Genomic DNA, 26907 nt, shown 5'->3' with positions numbered 1-26907 from the left:
AATATAGTGAATAGAAGGCCCATCTGTACCCCAGTGTTCATAGCAGCAATGTCCACATTCGCCAAATTGTGGAAAGAGTCGAGATGCCTTTCAACAGATAAATGGATAAAGATGTGGTCTATATATACAGTGGAATATTACACAGCCATTGGGCTAGAATATGGAGAGAGGCAAGATGGCAGAGGAGTAGCCAACTGTAATGACATCAGATCCCAGGACTTCAGCTAAATAGGTATCAAACCATTCCAAACACCTGAAAACTCAACAGGAAATAGAGGAGAAGAGCAGCAATTCCAGGGACAGAAAATTGACCACTTTCTGAAAGGTAGGATGTGCAGAGAGGTGAATCCAAAGCAATGGGAAGATAGACCATGGAGGGGTAGGGGCCGGCTCTTGGCAAGCAGTGGAGCAGCAGAGCACAAAATCAGAACTTTTAGAAGTCTGCTGCACTGAGGGACATCACTCCAGAGGTTAAGCGGGGCTGGAGCCCTCGTGGGGACAGTGTGGTCTCTGGTCTCACAGGATCACAGAATGTCCGGGAGTATCTGAGTGTGGCAGAGCCCCCAGGTGTCACAGCAGGGAAGCCAACTACAGAGACAACTGTTGAGTGAGCTTTTAGATTGGGGTTACCTTAAACAGTGATTCAAGGCACAGTAAGACCACTGCTCTTCAAGCAGGGACCCCCACAAGTGGCAGATCTGGAGACTCACCTTCCTGCTCTGTAAGGAGCAGCATGGCAGGAACCTTCTGGGTTTGGAGACTCCAAACAGGGCCATGTACCAAAGATAGAAGTACTTGGTCACACACCAGGTGAGCTCAGAATGCAGCCGGAGGCCAGGGAAATGGGAGGGATTGACTGCTTATCTCTGAGGGTACACTGAGAAGTGGGGCCCCAGGCTTTTGTCTCCTCTGGGCCAGAGATTGGGAGGCTGCCATTTTCATTCTTGTCCTCCAAATCTCTTCAGAAAGGGCTAAAGGAACAAAAGTTCCATGAGCAAACCCAAGCAGATTACGTAGCCCACCCCTGGCATGGGCGGTGTAATTCCACCTCAGGCAGTGACAGTTGAGAATCACGGCAAGAGGCCCCTCCCCGAGAAGATCACCAAGAACATCAGCCAAGACCAAGCTTACTGGTCAAGAAGAACAGTGGAACTCCAGACTAGGGGAAAACAACGGGTAGAATTCATGGCTTTTTCCCCATGACCCTTAATCTTGCAATGTTATTTTTTTATTATTTTACTTTTTTCTTACTCTATTTTTTTAACTTTTTCTCTTTCCTCTTTTAGCGTTTTTTAACTAGTTTATCTTAACAATACCTTTCTAGAAAAAAAAGTTTTTTAAACCTTTATTGTTATAGTCACATTTTATCCCTTCGTTGTATTTAACCTTCTTTTTTGTATTTGTATTATTTTTCTATAAAATTTCAGGATGCAATTTCTTCTAATAGATCAAAATATACCCTAATTTAGAACATAGCTTTGTTCTAATCTCCAGCCTGAGCACATTCCCTCCTCTTTTTCTTCTTTTCTTTTCCCAACCAACATATCTTATTAATCCTTTTTTTAGAATTTTTAAAAAATTTTTATCTTTACAGTCATATTCCATTACTTCATTGTGTTTACTCTTATTTATGTACATATAAACCTTTCTTTCTTTAAAATTTTGGGAGGTAATTTCTTCTAAGAGACGAAAATACACCCAAAATCAAGTGGGTGGCTCTGTCCTAATCACCAAATACATATATATATATATATTTTTTAATTTTTATTTCTCCCCCTTCCTTCTCCCCCCCCCCCGGTTTTGGATCTCTTCTGATTTAGTTAGCATACATTTTTCTGGGGTCTTCACCACCCTTTTAATATTCTATTCTCTTGTTCATATATTCTTATCTAGATAAAATGACAAGGTGGAAAAACTCACCACAAAAAAAAAAAAAAAAAAAAAAGAGGGAATACAGATGACTAGGGATATACGGACATTGGTTATATGTCAGAACTAGAGTTCAGAATGATGATTCTCAAGGTGCTAGCTGGGCTCAAAAGAAGGCATGGAAGATATTAGAGAACCCTTTCTGGGAAAATAAAATTCTTTTCTGGAGAAATAGAAGAACTAAAATCTGACCAAGTTGAAAACAATTAAAAAAAAAAACTATTAATGAAGTGCAATAAAAAAAAATGGAGGCTCTTACTGCTAGGATAAATGAGGCAGAAGAGAGAATTAGTGATATAGAAGACCAAATGATGGAGAACAAACAAGCTGAGCAAAAGAGAGACAACTACCATGAAGGGAGAATTCGAGAGATAAGTGATACCATAAGACAAAACAATATTAGAATAATTGGGATTCCAGAAGAAGAAGAGAGAGAGAGGCAGAAGGTATATTGGAGCAAATTATTGTAGAGAATTTCCCTAATATGGCAAAGGGAACAAGCATCAAAATCCAGGAGGCACAGACAATTTACCCCCTCAAAACCAATAAAAATAGGTCCACACCCCATCATTTAATAGTAAAAGTTATAAGTCTTAATGACAAAGAGAAAATCCTGAAAGCAGCTCAGGACAAGTCTAACATACAATGGTAGAAATACTAGATTGGCAGCAAACTTATCTACAGAGACCTGGCAGGCCAGAAAGAACTGGCATGATATTTCCAGAGCACTGATGAGAAAAATATGCATCCAAGAATACTATATCCAGCTAGGCTATCACTGCAAATAGAAGGAGAGATAAAAAGCTTTCAGGACAAATGAAAACTAAAAGAATTTGCAAACACCAACCCCCCCTACAGGAAATATTGAAAGGGGTCCTCTAAGCATAGAGAGAGCCTAAAAGTAGTAGACCAGAAAGGAACAAATATACAGTAACACTCACAGGCAATACAGTGGCACAAAATTCACATCTTCAAATAGTTACCCTGAATGTAAATGGGCTAAATGCTCCAATCAAAAGACACAGGGTATCAGAATGGATTAAAAAAAAAAAAAAAAACAAAACCATCAATATGCTGTCTATAAGTAACTCATTTTAGGCACCTCCTGATTTAAAGTGAGGGTGTGGAAAACAATTTACCATGCTAATGGACATCAAAGGAAAGCTGGGGTGGCAGTTCTTTTATCAGATAAATTAGATTTAAAGCCAAAGACTAGAATAAGAGATGAGGAAGGACACTATATTACACTGAAAGGGTCTGTCCAACAAGAAGATCTAATAATTTAAAGTATCTATGCCCCTAACATGGGAGCAGCCAACTATATAAACCAATTAATAACAAAATCAAAGAAACACATTGACCGTAATGCAATAATAGTAAGGAACTTTAACATCCCCTCACTGAAATGGACAGATCATCCAAGCAAAAGATCAACAAGGAAATAAAGGCCTTAAATGACACACTGGACCAGAGGGACATCACAGATATATTTAGACTATTCCATCCCAAAACAACAGAATACACATTCTTCTCTAGTGCATATGGAACATTCTCCTGAATAGATTATATCCTGGGTCACATATCAGGTCTCAGTTGGTACCAAAAGATTGGGATCATTCCCTGCATATTTTCAGACCACTGTGCTCTGAAAGTAGAACTCAATCACAAGAGGAAAGTTGGAAAGAACTCAAGTACATGGAGGCTAAAGAACATCTTACTAAAGAATGAATGGGTCAACCAGGAAATTAAAGAATTGAAAAAATTCATGGAAACATATGAAAATGAAAACACAAATGTTCAAAATCTTTGGCATGCAGAAAAGGTGGTCCTGAGAACAAAGTATGTAGTGATACAAGGCTTTATCAAGAAGCAAGGATAGTCTCAAGTATACAACCTAACCCTACCTACCTAAAGGAGCTGGGGAAAGAGCAGCAAAGAAAGCATAAACTCAGCAGGAGAAGAGAAATAATGATCAGAGCAGAAATCCAGTATGGCACTGGCACAAAAACAGATGCATAGATCAATGGAACAGAATAGAGAACCCAGAAATAGACCTTCAATTCTATGGTCACCTAATTTTTGACAAAGCAAGACAGAATGTCCAGTGGAAAAGAGACAGTCTCTTCAACAAACAGTGTTGGGAAAATTGGACAGTCACATGCAGGAAAATGAAACTGGACCATTTCTTCACACCACACACAAAAATAGACTCAAAATGGATGAAAGACCTCAATGTGAGACAGGAATCCACCAGAATCATTGAGGAGAACATGGGCAGGAACCTCTTCAACCACAGCTGCAGCAACTTCTTCCTAGAAAATTGCCAAAGGCAAGGGATGCAACGGCAAAAATGAACTATTGGGACTTCATCAAGATCAAAAGCTTTTGCACAGCAAAGGAAACGGTCAACAAAACCAAAAGAAAACTGACAAAATGGGAGTCTATATTCACAAATGACATATCAGATAAAGGGCTACTATCCAAAATCCACAAAGAATTTATAAACTCAACACCCCAAAACCCAAATAATCCAATCAGGGAATGGGCAGAGGACATGAACAGACATTTCCGCAAAGAAGACATCCAGATGGCCAACCGACACATGAACAGGTGCTCCATATCACTCCGCATCAGCGAAATACATATCAATGAGATACCACCTCACATCAGTCAGAATGGCTAAAATGTAACAAGTCAGGAGACAACAGATGTTGGAAAGGATGCGGAGAAAGGGGAACTCCCCTACACTGTTGGTGGGAATGCAAGCTGGTGCAACCACTCCAGAAAACAGCATGGAGGTTCCTCAAAAAGTTGAAAATAGAGCTGCCTTATGACCCAGCAATCCCACTACTGGGTATTTACCCCAAAGATACAAATGTAGTGATCCAAAGGGGCACGTGCACCCCAATGTTTATAGCAGCAATGTCCACAATAGCTAAGCTATGGAAAGAGCCTAGATGTCCATCAATAGATGAATGGATAAATTAGATAGTATATATCTATAATGGAATACTATGTAGCCATCAAAAGAAATGAAATCTTGCCATTTGCAACAATGTGGATGGAAATAGAGGGTATTGTGCTGAGTAAAATGAGTAAATCAGGGAAAGACAATTGTCATATGATCTCCGTGATATGAGGAATTTGAGAGGCAGAGTGGGGGACTTGGGGGTAGGGAAGGAAAACTGGAACAAGATGGGATTGGGAAGGAGACAAACCATAAGAGACCCTTAATCTCATGAAACAAACTGAGGGTTGCTGCAGGAGGTGGGGTAGGGATAGGGTGGCCGAGTTATGGACATTGGGGTGGGTATGTGCTATTGTGAGTGCTAGGAAGTGTGTAAGCCTGACAATTCACAGACATGTCTCCTGGGGCAAATAATACATTATATGTTAATAAAAAAAATAATAAAAAAAAGAAAGGATGAATACCCAGCTTTTGTATCAACATGAATGGGACTAGAGGAGATTATACAGAGTGAAATAAGCAGAGAATATCAGTTATCATATGGTTTCACTTTCTCATGGAGCACAAGGTATAACACAGAGGACATTAGGACAAGGAAAGAAAAAATGACTTGGGGGAAATCGGAAGTAAAGATGAACCATGAGAAACTGTGGACTCTGAGAAACAAACTGAGGGTTTTAGAAGGGAGGGGGTGGGGAGATGGGCGAGCCTGGTGGTGGGTATTAAGGAGGGCATGTAATGCATGGAACACTGGGTGTGGTGCATAAGCAATGAATAATGGAACACTGAAAAAAATAAAATTAAGATTTTTAAAAATTAAATAAATAAACCCTGACCTCAAGCCCATGGTCAGTGTTTCCTAGTGGTATTAACCTGTACTCCCTTACCTCTTTCTCAATGAGTGATTTAAATAGAATGCCAAGTCTTACGTTTCAAAAAATTTTAGTGAACCTAAAAGTTTCAACTTCTTTTTCAAAGATGACTAATTCTCAACATCTGGAAATAGTTTTCTAGTATGAGGCTATTCTACTATATCCTATAAAAAACAGGGCTTTCACCTTTTCAAATAGAAGATTCTGTTACAGTAAATACACTTTTTAGTTGCCACCTGGCATCTGGGACTGTGTATCTGCAGAGGAGGATCTAGCTTGGTAGAACCCTGCATGAAATAAGAGTAAGTGGGCTCTCGCTTAAGCCCAGAGGTGGCTTCTAGGCTGGAAAAGGCATTGACCTTTGTGTGTGGTTGTTGTGATAGAGGATTTGGGTCTCTCACATCTGGCTTTTTGCATATCCTGGAGGAGAGGACTCATCACATAAATGTTAGTGACTTCAGGTCTGTGTAGGAGTTGGTTTTCCAGATAACTGTGAGCAGTAAGCACTTGGTTATACATTTTGTTGGAGAAGAGGCAGGAAACTAGAGAAAACACTGGAACATCAGGCAAATTCTTGCTGACCTCTCTTGAGCGATTTCTGAGTGTTCCATATTTCCTGATGAGATTATGAGTAACACCCCATTCTGAGTGTCCTGCTTAGTGACCTCCCCTGAGCCCTGATCCACGGAAGTGTGACTGCATGTGCCAAGGGCCCAATGTCATGGAGCAGAAGACCCTGTGCAGTGATTGGCCCTTGCTTTGACAGGAGCAAGATATGTTCGCTGTATCTGGAAATGGTGTTTGCATTTTTGCTGAGACTGAGCTTCTCACCTTATTTCGGTTTTTCCCATCTTCCCACAGAGTCAAGCTGTTTTTGTTTTTGTTTTTTAAGTTTTTATTTATTTATTTGACAGAGAGCTAGAAAGCACAAGTAAGCAGAGCAGCAGGCAGAGGGAGAGAGAGAAGCAGGCTCGCTGCTTAGCAGAGAGCAAGCAGGCAGAGGGAGAGAGAGAAGCAGGCTCTCTGCTAAGCAGCGAGCCCAATTCTGGGCTCCATCCCAGGACCCTGGAATCATGAGCCGAGCTGAAGGCAGTCACTTAACCAACTGACCCAGCCGGGCACCCCATGAGCCAAGCTGTTCTTATCACAACCCATCCTAGATTTACATTCAGAGGACCCACTTCAAATTGGCAAGTACCCTTAACCTGTGTGTTACAGTATGGGCTATAGAACACTCTGTTTTTTCCCCCTTTTCCTTTGAAAAGTGTGTGTGTGTGTGTGTGTGTGTGTGTGTGTGTGTGTGTCTGAGTTTGAGCCTGCGTATGTGCACCGATTGTGTCACATGGCATGTACTTCTGTGATACGTTTACACTGCATCGCATTTACCGTGAAGGAATTTAAAACAGATGTGCATAGGTCCCTGTTCTCTAAGTTTTACAGAATGTTTCTCAATGATTTTCAAAAGATGCAAAAAGGGGATGCCTGGGTGGCTCAGTTGGTTGGACGACTGCCTTTGGCTCAGGTCATGATCCTGGAGTTCCGGGATCGAGTCCCACATCAGACTCCCAGCTCCATGGAGAGTCTGCTTCTCCCTCTGACCTTCTCCTCGCTCATGCTCTCTCTCACTGTCTCTCTCTTAAATAAATAAATAAAATCTTTAAAAAAAAAAAAAAGATGCAAAAAGATTTTTTCCTGAAAATCTCCATTTCTAGCTTTCCTTGGGAGCATCCATTCTGGCAACATCAGACCCTCAGTCCTGCCCCCACTGTTCCCCACTATCTGTACCTGACCTACTTTACTGATTATGTCACCTCCTTGGCCCCTCTGTTTTAATTTTGAGTGTTACCAGCAACACTCTGCTCACCTCTAAGCCTTCTGAACCAAGGGAAACCTCTTCCAGAATGTTCCATCATTTTCAGTCTGTGTCTAATGGAGTAGTTCAAGGGACTTCTTAATAATTGCTACCAGTGACATGCCCAGAGAGGATGACCTTTGTGATTGGTGGACACAGATGACACAGGAAACATCAGACAACCAGACAGGTCTCTATGCAACCACAGTGCCATACTCGTGCTCCTAGTGAAGAAACTCCTCCAGAAAAGAACATCTCCCCCATCCTTTGTTTCCCTCCTATGAATTGTAAGTAGATCCTCTGCAGGCTTTGCCATTTCCTGGCCTAGCTGTTTTCTCCACACTGTGTGTGGTCTGGCACGTACAGGGTTCCATAAATTTTTGTTGAGAGACTATATATACACATTGAATGAATACATAGGTTGTATTCAGTATATATCTGTTCAGTGAATGAATCTGTATTTCTCAAAATCAGTAAATTCAGGTGTCCTTTTAATAAAGTGAATCATTTATACATCCTGCGCTGTAGCTAGCTCACTCCTTCTGCATCCTAGCAACCCCTGACTATCTTTGTGTCATCATATCTAGGTCTGCCTCCTCATTTCCGATGGCTTTCTAGTTCTCCTTGGCATGGAAATTCCATGACCCTTAATGTATTCAGTACAGATGGTCCTTTAGATAGCTGCTTGTTTTATGGTGTTCTGTTAAGCAGTGTTGTAGAAAGCACAGGTACACATGCATGTTTGCAGGAATTGCTGGCTCAAGAAATTGTCCCTTGTGAATTCTAATAGCTACTGCCAAACTGTTCTTCAGGACCCTCTTTACTGATTTGTATTTTCATGAGAGTAGATGAGGGTTCCTTTTCCACACACCCTAACGCTAACTGTTATCATTTAAAACATTCTGCCAAACTGTCAAACCTATTAATTTAACAATTTTTAAAGAACTTTGTGCTAATGAGATAGAGTATCCTTCCTTCCTTTTACTGGCCTGCTAGATTTCTTTGTAAATGTCCATGGGAAATGTTGCAGTTTCATTTTCTTTTCAATTGCTGGGAATCCTTTAGAACATAAAGATATAGTCTTTGATCAAAGTCCCTCATCAGCCTTTTGGGGCAGATTTTTTTTCTTCATGTTTTCTTGCTTGCTTTTGAACTGTGTGTTTGGTCTACGGCCATACCACCCTGAACACGCCCGATCTCGTCTGAACTGTGTGTTTTTATCTTCTTCAGGCACATCTTCTGGTCCTGCACCTTAGAGTTTCTGATTTTGCCATCATAGTATCCGAAGCTCATGACCAAGAAAGAATTTTTCAGCTGTCTCTGGTGCTGCAAAAAGGTGATTTTATTAAAAACCAGGGACAGGACCTATAGGCAAAAAGAGCTGCCATGGGGTCGTGAGGAGTGGCCTATTCTATACTTTCAAGTTTGAGGGGGTTGGAGATAGTGTAAGTCTCCAAGGAATTCTGAAAGGAAGGTTTCCAGGACCATGAGAGGCTAGCTGTTGTTGGCAAAGGGTCATTGATTATGGTCTAATAAAGCCTTAGTCATGAGACCCTTCAGGCCTAGATCAGTGGGCCATATGCTTGAGGGATGATTGCCAACATGTATCTTGGGGGCTAGAAATAAAGGAGATTTCCAAAGTTTTATATGTTAAAGTAGGCTTCCAGGATCCTGGGAGGGGGATTTGGGCTAGGATTGCCTTTGCCCTTCGCAGGCTGTCAACACAGAGGCAGTTGAGTCCCTAGAGGAATGCCCCTTGCCTGTTTCAAGGAGTTGTCAATGGGCTGCAGGAAATAAGGACGTTTCATAATTGCTCTTCAGCCTTTGTTTCCACATCACATTTCACTCAGTGAGGAAAAATACCATTGCGTGGAAAGCACAGGAAGCAGGAGTTCCTGTGGCGTGATACCACTTTGGGGGAAAGTCGAGGGCCAGGTGTGTTTTCTGTGGGCAGGCACAAGGGCAGGCCCATGGGAGCACATGCTCAGGGCCCATCTGGGATAGCCACCAAGGCAGGGGGAGAAGGGGAAGAGCCCCAGCTGGGGTGTGGGAAGTTGTGGGGATGAGCTGCTGGGACCAGGACCAGTGGCCAGAGCCGGTCTGCTGAAGGGCCCCAGTCTCAGCCTTTCCTAGCCACCTGGCCTGTAGCAGCTGGGCCCCAGGTGAGCGTTGCCTACAACTGCCTATTGTCTTTGGATTCTAGGCCTCCCTCGGTCAGGAGTCCTGGGACACTTGGCAAGGTAATCTGACTGTGCTGGACACTTTTCCACAGTAGATCAGGTTAGTTTTGTGACCTGCAGGGATGTTCTCCTGGGTTGGTGGCCGGGACTCTGGCCTAGGCCCTTCCCTGGGCGGAGTGGATGGCAGTGGGACTTCCTTCACGGGCCACACTTTCAGTTTCTCTAGAGATGTGCTGGACTTTGCTGATGTCATCTGGGTACAGCAAAAACCAACAGACCCTCCAAATGCGATCCTAACACTGAAGGCGGAAGTGACACAGTGGAAGAACTTGTCCCAGTCTTCATCGCAGGGACTGAGGAACTCAGACTCAGCCGCAGTCTGGAAACTGAAGAACACCGTCAGGGACAGAACAGCATCAGGTGAGGCAGATGGACGACCACATCAGCTTGGAGTGGCGGGATTACAGAATATCTCCCAGGAGCTTCCCCAGGAAAAGCGTTTGGATGTTCGGAGCATAACCGCCACACCCTTCATAGCTTGGTAGCCGCCTTGACCTCTGCTGGCATTGAGCAATAAAGAAACACAGTCAAAGGTCAGCGCAGAGTTCCCCTTGACTCTATCCAGTTTTCACTTTCCCATACTTGGGCTCACCCTGCCAGGCTGATCTGGTAAGAACTAGATTTACCCTTGAGTTGACAATGTTTATGGAGTTATGGAGTTTCTACCCAAGGCGCTGGAGAAAGACGACAAGGGCTCTCTCGAGGCCTTTCGTTTACTGGAGAACAGGAACAAGTAAATAGGCCACTGCATCATAGAAAACCGGGTGATGTGTGAACTTATGAAAATCCCCCAGATTGGGGCCCTCCAGTCTCTGTTGGAGCATCAGTAGCATCAGTGAAGGGCTTTTAGAAGCAGAGACCTTTGCCCGGAAAGCTGAAGAATGAGTAGGTGGCAGCTACAGGGCTGGTGTGGTGAAAGGAGCTCCGGAATATTCCAGGGAGGGGTGAGCAGGTAGGAATCCTCAGCCTGCTCTGGAATCCCAAAGCAGGGGATCTATGGCCGAAATGGAAGTGTGAAGAGAGAAGCTGGGGCCAAGGAGAGCCTGACCGGCCTGGGAGCTGAAAAGGCTCAGAATGGGGGCGCCTGGGTAGCTCAGTTGGTTCAGCGTCTGCCTTTGGTTCAGGTCATGATCCCTGTCTGCTCCGTGGGAAGCCTGCTTCCTCCTCTCCCATTGCTTGTGTTCTCGCTCTGTCAAATAAATAAAATAAATAAAAGCCTCAGATGTTTGTGCCAAAAGAGCAAACACCCCTTTCCTGATAGGGTGTATAAACAGGCCAGAACGACAATGTGACAAATCTCTCTTGACCCTCACCGGATATTGATTTCACAAGACATGTTACTAAGACTCCTAAGGAATTATCTTAGAATTCATTTACAAATTCTCCATTGAAACATTAGCCCCCACACCTGATGAGGGAGCAGAAGGCTAGTTGAGGTCAAGGCAGAAGCTGACACCCTGCACTCCCCCTCTCCCATGCCTTGGTGGGACCTGTGTGACCTTCATCCAGGAAACTTCCAACCATCTTCATGTTCATTCCTTGCTAGAAGGTAAAACCACCTCACTTGACCATGGCAAGGTCTCCAGTATCATGTAGGTCCTCTTTAGCATAGGAAAGTGCTTTTGAAACCCTTCCCTTCCCTTTCCTCACCTCCCCCACCTTCCAAGTGTGTATCAGTTGCCCCCACAACCCTGATGCAGCTATTTCTGCCCACAGACCCTGTCCCTGTGCTTTAATAAAACCACTGTTTTGCACCAAAGAGGTCTCAAGAATTCTTTCTCGTCATCGGCTCTAGACCTCACCCCACCAAACGTCACCTACGTTCCCAAACTCTATCACTGCTCCCCTGTCTAGCTGCCGCTTGGCATTACTTCTGTCATTTCCTGCAAATGACGGAAAAGTAGGCACCGCTAGGCTTTAGGGGACAGGCTTCAACTCTGGAAACAGAATCAGTGCACACTAAGATCATAGGGTGGGGTAGCAACCAAATTAAAAAACAAAACAAAGCCACTAAGCAAAAAAGTTAGAAAACAGGAGGGGAAGAAAAAGCATTTTGGTACACACACACCAAAAGAACTGTCACACATGCTTTGGCCAAACCACACTCCCCCTTTGACGCAGGTGTTGGGGCGGGGGGGGGGGGGCAAAAGCTGCGGAAAACTCACACTTTGCTATCTCATTCAGAATATACAGTCAGTAGGCCCAGTACAGCCAACAGCCCTAGAAGACCTTGAAAGCGGTGCCCTGATAACTGGGCACTTGACCATCATCTCCAGGAGCTCTCAAAACCACCAGTCATTCCTTTTCCAACAGCCAGATGGTCTACAAACCCTGGTCTCTGCTGTCATTTCATAATGGATAATGTTTCCTGTCAGGCATTAAATCAGAAACCAAAGAAACCTGGAGAAGGATCTGCTTCCAAACCCCGAAGGAGAAAGGCTTTTCAAAAAGCTCTTAAAAAATAAAATGAAAGTCAGCTAAGACATTTCACCATTCTTTCCTTCCAGTTGCCAGTTTCTCCATGTCAAGAACTTGGGCCCTTGGGTCCACAGGGGCCCCGGTTTGGAGGCAGCAGCACCTCTACAGTCCCTCCATGGATGCCAGACATTCCAGAGGCAGTTTCGATGGGCTCTGATCACCCCTTAATTATTTCCTGCCCTCAGGCACGTGGAGGCAGAGGGTCTGCAGAGGCGGGGCGCCCCCTGAAAGGCAGAGAACACCGCCCCCAGAGTCCAGCGACCACCAGGCCTCCAGCACATCCGTGACGGGAGTTTTCGTCCAGGGCAAACCCCCAGGGATGGCAGGGGTAAGCTCAGGCTCATTCCCACTGGGCGATGCTGGGCGGAGCCTGGATAGAGGTAGGCGGGGACCCGCGCAGGCAGCGTCTCCAAAAGCCTACCCACCAAGGGGCTCCTCCAGGACTCAGTGTGTGGCTTGCTGCAGTCCCGGCCTGGGACCCCCTGTGCCTGGTGCCTGGTGGAGCAGGGGACGGGAGCACGCCACGGGAGAGCAGCCGGCCCCCCAGTTCCCACCCCCGCACCCAACCAGCGCAATCGCAGCCAGCCCCAAACGGCGCATTCGCCTGCCCAGGGTCTGGTTGGCCGTCTGTTTCATGCGGTAGAATTGCTGAAGGAGGCGGCTGGCAGGGCTCCTGCGGGGCAGCTGAGGGGACGGTTCCTAACCATAACCGTGGAATAGAGTCAGGCTGGGACCGTGGGGCGAACTCGGGCCTCTGCCGCCCCACACCTGGGCCACTCTGTGCAGAGCGGGGGACCCGCGGACCAGGACCTCCACTGTCCTGCGTACCCACCTCCCTGGTCTAGGCGCACAGCTGGGGGAGGCGACAACGGAGGCGAAACGCAGGCAGCAGCCAGTGAACCGCCAAACAAAGGCCCCAGGCTGAGCTATCTCCAGAGGACCCACAGGGCAAGGAGGGACAGGGTGCTCTGGAGCCTCTGGAGGCTGGAAATACCCAAAGTCTCCGTGAGGGCCGTTCTCTGTGTGGGTGTAGACATCTGTGAAAAGCACCTAGGAGCCTCTCTCCTAGCTGGATGGATGCGTGTGACTGTGTACATTTTCCTTCAATGAAAAAGATACTATTTCGTGGAAGGCACACCCCGCAGGACTTTGTGTACTGTGATCCCACTTAGGGGGAAGTCGAGGGCCAGGTGCATTTTCTTGGGGCAGGCACCTGGGGACAGTCAGGCGGAAGCATGCTCTAGGGGCCCAGCCAGGACAGCCACCAGAGCAGGGGAAGGAAGGCAAGGGGCCCAGGCCTGCGTGGGAAGTCGTGGGGATGAGCGGCTGGGACCCAGACCAGTGGCCAGAGGGCCTTGGCTGTTTGGAGCTACCTGACCAGCAGAGGCGTCTGGGAGCCCGCATCAGGTGGGGTTGGGCATTGCCTGGTAATGCCAGTGGGCTTTTGCTTCTTAGCCTCGCACAGGCAGGGGTTCTGTGACACTTGGTGGGGTAGTCTGACTGGACTGGATGCTTAACCACCGCGGACCAGGGCAGTTGTATGACTGTCAGATGTTCTCCTGGCCTGGTGGCCTGGGCTCTGGCCTAGGCCATTCCCTAGGGGCCGTGGACAGCAGCGAGACCTCTTTGATCAGAGACATCTCCCACATTAACAGACACATGCTTGGAAAAGGGACTTTCCCTGGGGACGCCATGGATTTGGCTGATGTCAGACAACTCCAGGCATGGGCTTTCACCAACAGCGAGAAGGTTTTAAAACTCCAGATGACCTCTCTTGACCAGATCCAAACTTACCAAGGACATGAAATAAACTTCCAACACCTAAAGAAGGAACTGGCACAACTTCAGCTCTGCATCGGGGAGCTCTGCAATGCCAAGGACCTACTTTTAGGGAAACTTGACGTGATTTTTCCTCCAGCCCTCCAACAACTCCACAGAGTCTGCCGACTCCCTGAAGGCCATGAAATCTGACCCAGTAAGTGAGTCCTCTCAGGTGATCAGAGAGGAGGTAGAAGAGCTCAGAAAATCAGGGCAAGGAAAAGAGACAAGGATCCGAACCCTCCAGGAAGATCAGCAGAGATGGATTGCTTCGGGAGCTGCCACGGGGGAAGGAGAAGGCAAAGCACGGGAACACAGCGATGCCGATTCCCACATGGAGCAGCTGAAGGAGAAAGAGGCTGCTCTAAAAAACTCCCTTCGGGCTCAGGAGCTCCGAATCCAAGCGAAAAGTGAGGAGCTGCTTTCCTTACAGGAGAAGCTCTGTGGCCAGCTGAGTGAGAACGAGCTGCTGAGGCAGGCGGTCACCAATCTGAAGGAGAGGATGGCAGATTTCGAAATGGACGTGTGTCGCCTGAGAGAGGAAAACGCCAAGATCGTGGAAACATCTAGAGAAAAGGAAATGGAAAATCAGGCGTTGCAAGAGACCAATCAGCTGCTGTCAGTGACGCAGAGAGAGGAGGCATCCCAGCATTGCGCGATGAGAGAGAAGGCCCTGGCTTTGGAGCAACTGCTGCAAGAGAAAGAGGAGGGCGAGACCGGGGAACTGAACCGGCTCGTCGCCGCCGTTCGGTCCACGCAGGAAAAGGCAGCTGCGTGTCAGCGGGAGAGAGATGACGTCGTGTTGGCACTGACACAGAAAGAAATGGAAACCTGCGCCCTCCAGAAGGAGGTTCACCAGTTACGAGAGAGAGAATTGCGCCTCACCCAGGAGCTGGAGAGTGGGCCGCAGCTCGCTGCAGAAGCCCAAGATTCTCGTCGCCGGGAAGCTTTGGCCTTGGAGGACTTAGCTGAGTGGCTCAGCTAAGAGAGGAAGTGACGGTCTTGCAGGGAAAACTCGTTTGGTCTTCCGCTGCCATGCAAAAGGCCAGCCACGGAGCCAGTCTGCAGAGTCGCTGCGGGAGCAGCTGCACGTGGTCACCCAGCAGAAAGAGGAGGCTGTGCTCCAGCTTGCTGCCTCCCAGGAAGAGGGAAGGCGCTGTGATCAGACCCTAGCGAGCCTGAAGCTGGAACTGGCCGAATGGATGGAAAAGGCAGACGCCCTAGAAGGAAACCTGAAGTCCTTACAGGGACGTTTGCATCAAACCAATGCCGACTTGGAGGAGAAGGAGGACCGACTCCAAGAGTTCAAGAAACAGAACGAGGTCCAGCAGGAAATCCTGGAGGACACACAGAGGAGACTGATGACCTTAGTCAGTCAGTCCGAAGGAATGGCGGACAAAGCCCTCCTAAGGAGACTCTTCGTGGGAGCTTTCCAGGCAGCTGATGCGGAATGGCAGGAAGCGTTGAGCTTGATGGCAAGCACGCTGGGGATCCGAGAAGACCAGCTGTGGCAGCTGCACAGTCAAGTGCCCACGGGTGTACCCAGCGGGGTGACTGGGGGGCCTGGATCCAAAAGCGCCCCCAACACACCAGCAAAGCCAAATCACCAAGCTGTGGCCAATCATTCTTTTTCAGGACTTTTTATCCAGTTTCTAGAAGCGGAATCTCATTCAGCTTTTCCACCTCCCAAGCCCTCTGCTCATGACGTGAAGCCCCCAGATTCAGCAGGAAGAGGAAAACTGGCTAAGAAACAAGGCCCATCACGACTGAACACTACTCCAGGATCCACACCCTGAAAAAAAGATGTCAAGCCCTGCACCACAGCCGTTTCTCTTATTAACCCACCTGGACCGGATATGGAAACATCGGAGCACCTTCTTCTAAATGCTGTCACTGATGCTTTACCCATGTACACATCCTATATACTGTCACCTGCCAAGAAGTTTGGAATGGCGGCCAAAGACCTCTCAAAGAAATGGACGATTGTCAAGCCAGAGACGAGACCACGGTTTGAAGATCCCAAGTCACTCTGTGTGTCTACCTTATCCCCAAGTGTCCTTTTTCTTTTCTTTTTTTGTTTTTTCTTAAGATTTAATAATTTATTTGACAGACAAATCACAAGTAGGCAGAGAGGCAGGCAGAGAGAGGGGGAAGCAGACTCCCTGGTGAGCAGAGAGCCTGATGTGGGTCTCCATCCCCAGGCCCTGGGATCATGATCTGAGCTGAAAGCAGAGGCTTTAACCCACTGAGCCACCCAGGTGCCTATCCTTTTTCAAAACGTAAAATATTTGCAGTTTTGCTTTCAGCTTACTTGGGGAGAAACTGTGCCTGGTCCCTGTGCTAAGGAGGGTTTTTTGGCCAGGAGATCTGATCTGTGGGAGAGGAGTGGGAAGGGAATGTGGGAGTGAGGCCATTTGAGGCCCTCCAAAGTTACCGGATGCCAAGACAACACTTCCTATTGAATCTTAATCTCGGGCTTTCCATCACAGTGGTCTCTGATGTTTGGACATCAGTTTCAACCTGAGAGTCTTAAGGCATAGGACAGGTGCTTCTCTAGGATGTGAAATTGTCACGTGAGCAGGAGGGAGACATGGTCATCAAACCCAAAATGTAATAACTTCCATTGATGTTCACACAGTTGATCCCAAGGGAATCCCTGAGTGGCCAAGGGGTAGAAGGAAGAGCGGACGTCCTCCGGCACCATGGAATCTGGCAATGCACTGTGGACAGAAGCCCCCACCTCCACCTGCAGGTAGGATATGCAGACTTGGGCTTCAGCCTGGAGCGGGAAGGCCTTGGGAACTATATTCAGCTGGTGGTGGTGGTGGGGGGGGGGGGGGTCCCATGACCCAGAGAAGAATGGACAGCTGGAGAGGAAGGCTCAGAGTCTGTGAGAGATGCTGTTTCCAGGAGAGCCCAGTGCATGGCCAGCAACTGCTGCTCTCATGGTCTCTAACCAGGGCCAAGGAGGGCCGTTTCTTGCATTGGGAGCCCATGGACGATTGACAGATAGCATGGGTGGTCCAGGGACTCCAGGAAGAGGGAAAGGGGGCTGCTAAAGCCTTTTCACTTGGGCACTAACAGGTGATATTTTTTCAAAGTTTTTGTTTCTGTAGTTAAGAGAGAGCTCTGGCTGGAAGAGGCGGTGAAAGGGAGAGGGAGAAGCGGGCTCCCCACTGAGCAGGGAACCCCTTGCCTGAGATCAGGCCCCAAGATCCTGCCCCTTGATCCTGAGATCAGGACCCAAGACAAAGGCAGACACTTCACTAACTGATCCACCCAGTCACCCCCAACAGGTAATTTTTGCTTGCACAGATCCTAGAGCCTTTTGTTGTTTACCTTGGGCTCATTGACAAGTAGCAGTCTAAATGGGCTTGCATTAAATTTATAAAGAAGGAATGCATTGCCTCCAGACCCAAAAAGTACTGTAAGGTGTTGGACTTCTATGTCCTCTTTTCTTTTTAAAGATTTTATTTAGTTACTTGATAGAACGCGCGCGCGCAAGAGAGTACAAAGGGCTGGCAGGGAAGAGGGAGAGGGAGAAGCAGACTTCCTGCTGATCGGGGAGCCCCATGCAGGGCTTGTTGCCAGCACCCTGAGATCAGGACCTAAGCCCAAGGCAAACACATAACTGACAACGCCACCCAGGAACCCCCGCATTTGTAGGTCCTTAACAAGTTTGTCAAACAAATATCCTCACAGTAAGATGTCCTAAATGTGATGTCCCACCTATGTTCCTGGAGAAAGCTGGGTGCAGTAAGATCCTGCCCGCAAAAGTTGCCTGTGATAGCAGAGCGGTTTGGGTGCCCTGTACATAACTAGGTAAATCGTGTCTCCTTCAAGATCGAGGCACGTGTGACTGAGAGGATGTTGAAATAGGCACTGAATAGAACATATTGGCCAAATTTATAATAGCAAAATATTCACCATCTTTAAATTTGTTGGGCTCCCTCATGGTTTTTTTTTAAAATGACTTTATTTCTTTTAAAGAGAGAGCAAGAGAGAGAGCTAGCACAGGAGCAGGGGCAGGGGTGGTGGTGGGGAGGGAAAGGCGGAGGGAGAGAAAATCCCAAGCAGACTCCACCCTGAGCACATAGTCCGACATGGGACAGGATCCTATGACCCTGAGATCATCACCTGAGCCAAAAGCTTAACCCACTGAGCCCCCAAGTGTCTCAGATGTTTTAAGGAGACTGGGGTTTATTTTAATCAGATATGGTAAGACAGGCAGATATACAAGTAACTCTCACAATGGAAGAAGCGTTCATAGACTCCCTGATCCCGAGAAAGGAGGTCCTGAGAGCCTTGGAGGGCCACCCAGAGAAGCACCAGGTTGGTCAGGAGAAAGAGGGAGTGAAGGGACAGACAATGCGGGCAAGACCCTTTATTGTGGTTTCCATGGCAAGGGGCAGGTGAGTCTGAGTAAGCAGTTTTAAGACTGCCTTGTTTGTGTCATTTCGGTGTCTGGAGTAGTCTGTCCCTGCCCCTGGGGTGATCAGGGCAGGGGATAGTAGCCCAGAGTAAGAGTTTCTTACAAGAGGTGGTTGGGAGTAAAGGCTCTGAATTGGTTGCTTTACATGTGAAAGCTCTGCCTGTAGGCAAGCTGTTGACCATCTCTAGGAATTAAGTAAGCCTGCCAGGGAAAGTCCCTCCAAAGTCAGCAAGGCCTGAGATGTCAAAGCATTAAATACAGAAGGTAGAAAATATGGTTATTGTACTTGCTATAACCAGAATTTGAGCCCTCGTCTTAAGTCCATGTAGGTCAGCCAACCGGTGCATCTTAGCAACATTAAAATTCATCCAGAACCCATGTTGTAGAGTCACAAAAGGCAATTGGCCTCCTTTTAATTTTCCCAATTAAATTATTTTGGTAAATTTTGGATTTCTTTTTTTTTTTAAGAGATTTTATGTGTTCATTTGTGAGAGAGACAGCAAGCAAGTGTGACAGAGCAGGACCCAGGGGGAGCAGCAGGGAGAGGCAAAGGGAGAAGCAGACTGACTCCTTGCCCAGCAGGGAGCTTGACATGGGGCTCTATCCCAAGATCCCCGGATCAAGACCCAAGCTGAAATCAGACGACTAACCATGTGAGCCACCCAGGTGCCCTTGTAAATATTGGATTTACAATTGGGTCAAATTTTGAACCTATGTTGAATTAGTCAGTTGGGGTGGGGAGGTTTCAGCCTCCTGTATTCAGATTTCTCTCTTCCACTCCTCCTTTGCTTGGGTTTGTGTCTTCCTGGATATAGGTGTGGCGTGGGGGGGTGTCTTTTTTTTTTTTTTTTAAGATTTTATTTATTTATTTGACCGAAAGGAAGTTCACAAGTAGGCAGAGAGGCAGGCAGAGAGAGAGGGGGGAAGCAGGCTCCCCGTTGATCAGAGAGCCCAATGCGGGGCTCGATGCCAGGACCCTGAGATCATGACCTGAGCTGAAGGCAGAGGCTTAACCCCTGGGCCACCCAGGCTCCCTGGGGAGTGTCTTTTTACCCTGCTCCTCTTTCTTGGTGTTTTCTTCCAGAGAGTCTCAAATCAACATCATCAGCCTTGGAGCTTCTGTCATGGCAATGGTTGTATGGTTTCAAGTCTCCTGGCATATGTCAAGGTGTGAGTTGATCCTTTCACTGTGTCACAAAGGTCCCCTGTATATTTCCCCCATAACCCTGAGGATCAGGATCTTGTGCCAAACAGGTTTAGTCAATGGAGTGGTCAGTGGAAGAGCGCAGGACCCACAGCCTAGTCATCGATGAAGCAAAACCATCTTCTTCTACAGCCCTACCTTCTCTCAAGGGGGACTGTTTCCCCTGCCCTCTTTTCCCACTCTATATATTCCCTCAGGATAGATTCTCATTTCTAGCCACATAGAGTCACGAGTTTTTATTTCTGTCTCCACCTAATATCACATGGTGTTTATGGGAGTTTATGGGGAAAGGGACTGGGTCCATCAGCCCACAGATGGCTGTCCTCTTTCTGTGGGAATGCCAGTCCATTTCCCCAGTGTTGGGGTCCAGCCAGCAAAATCATTTCATTCATGGCCAGAGACAAGCCTCAAGTCCCTGGATCACAAGTCTATCAATGACCTGGGGAGCAACAACACTAAGAGAAAAGCAAGTGTACTGGTGAGGGTTTTGGCACCGGGAGAGAAGTGGACACCAAAAGCCCCTCCTCTTTTCTGTTTTTCATCAGTTCGTGGGCCCTGGGCTGCCATGGATGTGCACCTCAAAACCCTGAGGGCTCAGGAAGACACAAGGTAACAGAGAGAGGAGCGGCAGCTCGGGAGACAGGCAAGGCCACTCACATTGCCTGAACCACGGTGACTCAGGAGGCAGCCAGGGAGCCATTCTTACATTTCCCTGGGGTCGGGGCCTCTCTCCTTCGTACCCACAACACAGAGAGTTACCCCCAGGACTGTGCTTCGGTGCGCTTTTCCCCATAGGATCTGCAAGTCAGCCCCAAGCACTGGTCCAACACCCAGTCCCTGGAACTCAAGCAGGCCAGTCAGCATGTCCTGTGGTTGCCGACCTCAGGGAGGAGCCTTGGAGACCAATACAGGCCACATGCAGGTCACATACGTGACACCTCCCTGCTAGATACAGTCAATTCTCATTCATTTTCACCTTGTTGGCAAGGATGGGACATTAGTTTGGAAATGGATGACAACCTTCATGTGAGATAACAGAACACGGGCCAACACACAAGCGAGCCAGCGATGGCCAGTTCCCTCCCAGATCGTGATTGTCACCTCTGAAGCCAGTTAGTTAGCGAAGGAGCAGGTCAAGCTGACCCTGTGCCCTTATTTAACGTGGGGACACCCTGTTTGTGATGCCACTTGTTTTAATCACCTTCTCCTCAGCTCCCTGATGAGAGAGAGATTCCTGCTCCAGACTTGTGGGATGCCCTGACACCCGACACGTGTGATTGACAACAGTTTACTAGTCACATACACACTTCAGGAGAGAGGATACCACACACTGTGCAGGGCTGCACAGAGATTGCAATTACGAACAGAGAGAACCAGCAGGGCCTTGGAAGGCAAGACTTGGTTGAAACAAGAGGGTGTGGCAAGTCCTGGTTCCCATGGGAGGGTGTGAATGGCTGGCCTGAAGAATTCAGTGGGCTTCTAGGGAACTGAATGCTGCTCCCCAAAAATCAATAGGCAGTGATGAGAAGGGTGTTTGGTTAAGAGACCTTCCCCGTGAGGGAAGAGGGAGAGGAGAACATGCATGATGCCATTTGAGTCCCTCCTTGATCTTCCAGATGTCAAGACAGCCCTTGATACGGAATCTTAATTTCAGGCCTTATGCCACAAGAGGGTATGAGAACGTAATTCTTCTTAGAACTAATAATGGAATTTTGCAGTGAAACAGTATACAGGATAAACACATAAAGGTAAGTTGTATTCCTCTATGCTAGCAATGAATATGTAGGCTCCACAATCAAACATACATTCCCAATTACTCGTAGAAAGAAACTACTTCGGGATAAAAGCTATTTAGCACTGATATAGGAAATCAAAGATATAAATAAATGGAGAGATACATCATGCTCGTGATTTGGAAGACTAAGCATCGTAAAGATGTCAGTTGTCCCCAGACTGAATGAGAGATTTAATGCCATTCCTATCAAAATCCTGTCAGCTTCGTTTGTTTTCATAGAGCTAGACTAAAATATTCTAAAATGAAAGACAAAGGAATTAGAGTAGTTTCAAAAAGAATTTTGAAAATAATACTAATGTGGGAACACAGTCTACGGAGTTTCAGAATTTATTAGTAGTTATTTTTTTTATTAAATTGATATATTTATTTTCAGAAAAAACAGTATTCATTATTTTTTCACCCCACCCAGTATAATTAGGAAGACTGTGTGGTATTTGCAGGACAGACACATAGAACAGAGCCAAGAACCCAGAAATAGTCTATCTGAGTTTTGAAAAGGGTGCCAAAGAAATTCTATGGGAGAAAGCTGGGTTTTGTACCGACTACAGCCACCTGAAGCTCGTGATTAATTCAGGCCAAACTCAGAAAACAGAAGCAGCAGAGAAGGAGGACCGAGGTGCGATTGCGGGCCTACCAGGTGGGAATGGGAAAGGAGAGAGAGTGTGCGCCCAGGGTTCTGTGGGCGGGGCCCAAAGAGCTAGCCAATGATTCCTTCCGAAGACCGAAGGAGCGGGGAAATTGTCCAATCAGCGTGTAGGCAGAGGCACCAATGAGCGGGAAGGATAGCTGACGTGGGCGGGTCACTGACACCAACTGCCATTTTGCAGCCTTCTGTGAGGCTGGCTTCTTGCCTGGCGTCTCAGGATCCCGCAACCTTGCCCCAGTGGGCGCAGCACCTCAGAACCTCCAGGCCCATGGCCTGGGGACTGTCCTGAGGACGCCTTCTTTCCCATCCTGTACTTCCTCCTCAAGGTCGACACAGAGGAGGAGGGAGTGAGCGGCCCTTGGGAAGATGCTTCTCTGCGCAGAGGTACCTGTAGGGCATGGTGTCAGGGCCCCGTGTCCCCGGGGGGGGGGGGGGGCTGGGGCCTCGCTGGGAGGCGGGCCTGTGTCTCAGGAATACACTGGTTTGCCAAAAAATACACTGCCAGCTCGTGCACCCCTCGTTTCACAGCTGTGAAGAGCCCGGAGGGGGGCTTCATTTATGGAGCTGCAATTTATCTCACCTGTGCTGTGCGCGGGCCCTAGAGAAAGTGGGAGTGGTCATGTGGCCTGAACCAGGCAGATGGGGTTTCAGCCTTGTTGGGGCTCAAGTCCTGCTAAAAGACCGACGTGAAGCCAGTAGGTGGAGTGTTGATGGGGGAGGAGTTCCGTTCTCCCTCTCCAGTAGGTTACATTCAACGAGGGGTTGTCAGGATCCCCACCGTGCACCTGAGATCAGGCCAGTCAGGGGTGTGTGTCTGTGTAGGGGGAATGGCCTTCGTTTTGGGTGGGTCGTGGGTGTTCGGTGATTGGGAACCCATGATGAACAGGACTGACAGGATGCGTGAGGGACTCACCCCCTGGCTGGCAAAGACAGGAAGGAAATAATGACCCGTGAAATTAATCATTACTGTTTTGCATTGAGTGCTGGGAAGTACAGGGTGCGTTAGAGTTTGTAATTTCCTGAGTAACGTTTAAGCTGAACCAGGAGGCTAAGAAATTAAGGCGGATGTGGGAAGGTGTTCCGTTAGGGCCGGGAAGGATGTGTAGTGTTCAAGAAATTGAGAGAATGTCCTTGAAGCTGGGGCCACGTGGAGACCGTGCGGTGGGGAAAACCAAGGTTTGGGGTGACGACTCGGAGTTTTTGTAGGACCTTGGAAACTAATCATAGTGATTGAAAACATGGGGTCCAGACCCAAGCAGATCCTAGCTCTGCCTCTTATGAGCCGTGTTGTTAAAGTATTGTATGTCTCAGTTTCCTGATGGGAGAAATGGGGATGATAATAATCCCACTTCATAGATGATTGTAAAGATGAAGTGATATTTAACAGTAATAAAACATTTAGCGCCATGTCTGACATGCAGTAGGTGTCAGTGGTGGTTAGTTCAAGAAGTAAATAAATACATAGATAAGTTTTGAAGACGTGGAGGCAGTCTGTGGTGACATTTGTGAACATAAATGGACTCCATCCAACTTCATTTCTTCTCCAGCTTTCAGATGCTGTTGACCACATGTGTCACACTGTTGAATGAGAAATAATTTTTCTCAAATGGAGAGTTATTTGCCCAGAGAATCTGCAGTGCCACTGAAATGAGGAGAGGGAAATAAAATGCTTTTCAGTACCATGTCCCAATTAGGTGTATTTAAAATTTCCTCATAAATTGATTTATTTAGTATTTGTTGGTAACCGTTTGTGCGAACTTGCTTAAAGTAAATTGACTCTAGAGTAATTGAGACACAGAATAAGGACAGAGAAGTAGTATAACGAGAGCTTGGCTTTTCTTGACTCTTTATGGGATAGGTGTTATGTTCTGTTTTGCTTTTGTTTTCAGGTAGGAAACATCTTTATTATAGGCCTTGATTCATTCATCATATAGTATCCAACGTGGATCACATATCCAGACAATCTGCCTGGCACATTACTCCGCTGGCCCCTCTAGGCCAGAGGCCAGGCCGTCCCCCAAGGGAAGCCAACCCCACTGGCCCCAAAAGTTCATGAATGGGGTGCTGAGCGCCAGGCTGTCCCAGGAATGGGCCCCTTGGTCCCTGGCCCTCTATTCTGGCCTGGAGTTCTGGGGAGGCCGAGGCTGGAGCCCGACGCTCTCTTTGGTTTCCTGATCATTTAAAAAGCAAACAGGAAACGTTTCGCAGTCTTTAAAAAAATAGGAGTCTGAGGAGAGAAGCCAAGGTCCTCCGCTTGGGAGCCCCGTGGGAGGCTGAAGCATCCGTGTCCCTTGAGGTGTGCTGACCCAGCCAGTGGGGTGGCCGTCCAGGCGAAGTCACTGGCCAGGACCATAGGGCCAATTGATCGGATCAGCGACTCGGTGGGCGTCTTGCCCACCAGGCGCATGAAGAACAGCTGGGAGTTGAGGGAGGCTGGGAGGGCCCGCAGGGCCGGGAGCCGCAGCAGCGGACGCCCGAAGTGCTGGGGCTGGGACCAGTACTGGGCCCCACACACTCCGTGAGGGCCACCTGCGCCGTCTCCTGCAGGTTTAACCCCGTGCGCTGGGTCGGAGAGGCCACAGGCGTCAGGCGTAAAGAGCGCGATGGCCTTGAGGCAGGCGAGTCCACCTGCCGGCGGCCCAACTTGTCCACCTGCTCCTAGAAGGCGCACACCTGGTCGGTGAAGGGCCCGGCGTGCAGGCGGCTCGGCCAGGAGCTGCGCCCCGTGCAGGGGCCGTGCCCACGCTTGCGCAGTGGAAGAGCTCGCTCCAGCGGGGGCGCAGCAGCGCCACCTGGCGGGCCACAGGCAGCTCTGGGAAGAAGGGGGCGTGGCGCGCCCACTCAACGGTGCTGAAGAGCAGCCCCACCGCCTGCTCTCACATGTCCGTGCCCAGCACCGCCCGCCCCGCGCCATCAGCGCCAAACGCACCCGCGCTGAAGCGCCTGGACAGCGCGGGGTTTGGCTTGGCTCCTAGCAGCTGCGCGATCAGCTCCGACACCGGCTGCCCCGGGAAGTGTTCTCTGCCTGGGGCCGCCAGCGCCCAGCCTGGGGGGGCTGCCCAAGGAGGCGGCCACGGTGCCAGGCAGCGAGTGCGTGATGCGGCCGTGCTGCACCGCCTCCTTCCTCGTGCGCACCCAGAAGCACTTTTACAGGAGGCAGTACTGGCACAGGTGATCCTGGTCGATCTGGCAGTCACGGTCAGAGCCGCCGGTGTAGCTGCGGTTGCTGTGGATGCTCTGCTGGAAGCAGCTCTCGCGGCCCTCGCCGGTGAAGTTGCGGTTAGTGCTTGCCGCTGGACATGTCCCCACACCCCATGCAGTCCACCCGCAGCCGGGACTGCTCTTCTTCACCAGGCTCAGAGTCGAGGCCTCTGTGGACCTGCAAGGCCCTGGGGCTAGCGCTTCCCGAGCTACCGCCCCCTCTGTGGCTGCACCTTCCTTACCTGGGCCTCAGGCAGGGCCCCAGCATCGCTCCCACCACCTCCGCTGCTGCCCACCCTGGGAGCAGGTCTTATGCTGCAGCCGGTTTTCCCTGGGAGTTTTTTATAATTTCTCTGTTCTTCTCTGTCTCAGTTTCCAACGCCTTCCTGTCTCTGCAGCCCAAACATTGTAGGGGAAGTTTGGTTTTGAATGGCAGAGACTAAATAGTTGTACCCAACCCAGTGCAAACCAGCAAAACATAAAGGACTTTTGTGGGTTTTGTCTTTTTTTTTTTTTTTTTAAGATTTTGTTCATTTGACAGACAGAGATCACAAGTAGGTAGAGAGGCAGGCAGAGAGAGGGGGAAGCAGGATCCCTGCTGAGCAGAGAGTTCGATGCAGAACTCAAGCCCAGGACCCTGATACCATGACCTGAGCTGAAAGCAGAGGCCTTAACCCGCTGAGCCACCCGGGTGCCCCCTGAGGGGAATTTTTAAAGAAAAGAGAGATGCTTACGTCCAACTCTAGACTCAGGGAGTCAGAGCCCTCTGGGATAGGCCCCAGGGTACAAGGACCAAGCATGTTTACCATCTAGATGCATTTCGCGACAGCTTTTTTGGCACTGGGCTTTCCATTATGTGAAAAAAACATTCAGCGAGTTTGGGAGAACCCATATACTAATGTTCAGTGACACTTAGCAGGGCTCTGCCCTTCAGGATCTGGGATATCGTGATCTGCATGTTTTGTGTAATGTGTTATACCCTTAGCTCTTGTCAGAAAGTTATGGATTGGGGTGCTGGGTGGCTCAGCAGGTTAAAGCCTTTGCCTTCAGCTCAGGTCATGATCCCAGGGTCCTGGGATTGAGCCCCGCATCGGGCTCTCTGCTCAGCAGGGAGCCTGCTTTCTCTTCTCTCTCTGCCGGCCTCTCTGCCTACTTGTGATCTCTCTCTGTCAAATAAACAAAATCTTTAAAAAATATATATATTTGCTTCAAAATGTTATGGGGGCGATGGGGATGGGCAGTGTGTTGAGAATTGTTTAGTTAGTAAGGGGAGTTCCTCATACCGTTCTACGTGGGTGTGTGTCTGTGTATCTGTATGTTTATATCGTGTGAGTGTGAATGTGTGCATGTAGTATGCGTGTATGCATGTGTATTATATACAATTGTAAATTTCCATAACTGAAGCTCACAAGCTTGCTATGGGTGACCTAGAGACTGTGCACGTGGCGCCTGGTGCCCGCAGGTGGGGAGGC

General features: G+C 48.3%; 2 long non-coding RNA genes and 1 pseudogene across 7 annotated transcripts in view; 2 read left to right on the top strand and 1 right to left on the bottom strand.

Annotated features, from left to right (window-relative positions):
- The window catches only part of LOC309855006, a 93911-nt gene that overhangs the window by 19481 nt on the left and 47523 nt on the right, over positions 1–26907 (top strand). For 4 of the 5 annotated variants that reach the window (XR_014306552.1, XR_014306553.1, XR_014306554.1 and 1 more), the window contains 2 exons: positions 8852–8957; positions 9825–11620. The exons of the other annotated variant lie outside the window; for it this stretch is intronic. This is a non-coding gene — a long non-coding RNA (uncharacterized lncRNA). Of the gene's footprint in view, positions 1–8851; positions 8958–9824; positions 11621–26907 lie in introns of those variants that run through there. 5 annotated transcript variants of the gene reach the window in all.
- On the top strand, positions 12049–20996 carry LOC309855007. Its single transcript, XR_014306556.1, has 3 exons — positions 12049–12667; positions 16796–16909; positions 19674–20996. It is a non-coding gene; the product is annotated as an uncharacterized lncRNA (long non-coding RNA).
- On the bottom strand, positions 22936–25703 carry LOC309854227 (nuclear receptor subfamily 2 group F member 6 pseudogene; annotated as a pseudogene). Its single transcript has 2 exons — positions 25678–25703; positions 22936–25613 (listed from the first exon to the last, which is right to left on the bottom strand). The product of its transcript is annotated as a nuclear receptor subfamily 2 group F member 6 pseudogene (transcript).

The sequence above is a fragment of the Mustela nivalis genome, assembly GCF_964662115.1.
Source record: "Mustela nivalis genome assembly, chromosome: 19".
NCBI lineage: Eukaryota > Metazoa > Chordata > Mammalia > Carnivora > Mustelidae > Mustela > Mustela nivalis.
The sequence above is the reverse complement of the archived record's forward strand: the minus strand, read 5'-3'. Positions and strand labels throughout refer to the sequence as shown.